This window comes from Mastigoproctus giganteus, chromosome 12, assembly GCF_048544385.1.
Source record: "Mastigoproctus giganteus isolate SK-2022 chromosome 12, ASM4854438v1, whole genome shotgun sequence".
In the NCBI taxonomy this organism is placed as follows: domain Eukaryota; kingdom Metazoa; phylum Arthropoda; class Arachnida; order Uropygi; family Thelyphonidae; genus Mastigoproctus; species Mastigoproctus giganteus.
In genome coordinates, this window is record NC_143586.1 from 43,978,098 (window position 1) to 43,979,010 (window position 913).

The following is a 913-nucleotide window of genomic DNA, read 5'->3' on the forward strand; positions in this document are numbered from 1 at the left end:
GCACGGCTTTTGTCTCCGCTTCCTCTAAACCCAGGCGTTTCCAACGCCACGCTTAGTGCTCCTCGAGTATAGCCCTAAATCCTGTAAAAACATGAAATGATGATCGCCTTCCCAACTTTATGTACTTTAATTTCAATAAAATAAAATCATTAGTTAATTTGACCATGTTACTTTTTTTAATTAACTAATAAAAATAATTAAATTCAATAGCATATACTGCCCTTTAGTATTCAGCTTCATTTTTCTTGTTTGCCTGAAAAGATTATTTTTTAATGAAATTTATAATTTAATTCCTTAATATAAGTTATAGAATTAAAATACTTTTAATGATCATTTATTTATAATTACGGTTATTAAAAATAATTTTAATATATTTCAAAACACCATTTGAAGGTTAACATAATTGTCGTAGATATAATTTGACCTGAGGTAATTAGGTTGAATTGCTCAGGTTTCCCTTCATAGTTCGTGATAATCTTTCGCCTTTTACTAAAGATTACCGTGGAGGGGAGCATTACAATGAGCCTAATGGCGAATTTTTGTGGTCCCACCTCGTGGGATTCCTCGTTAAATAATGGAAAAGTAGATTTAAGTGATTTCCATTTTTATCGCTTTGGTTTTTTTTTTAAAGTTAACTTGAAGACTATAAAATATTTAAGGGCAAAGTCATACATGTAGGTTGTTGTTGTTGCAAAAGCCTCATTATTAATTAAATTGGCATGCATCGAATTGGTTATATCTCATATTGTGAATACCTTCACAACGAGTTGCCATGGTATTTCAAAGTATTTTATTATTTTCTGCGGGCTCCAGGGTTTCCCCTATCCGCCGCTGAAGAGTAACTGTACATTATTTACAATTTGTGGTTTTACAAAACATCTTGATCCAGCATCTTCACAGAAATGATTACAAA

General features: G+C 31.7%; 1 non-coding gene across 1 annotated transcript; it reads left to right on the forward strand.

The window, feature by feature from the left end:
• Positions 1 to 443: 443 nt before the first annotated feature.
• Positions 444 to 561, forward strand: LOC150076980 (U5 spliceosomal RNA). Its single transcript, XR_016547764.1, has one exon. It is a non-coding gene; the product is annotated as a U5 spliceosomal RNA (small nuclear RNA).
• Positions 562 to 913: the final 352 nt, after the last annotated feature.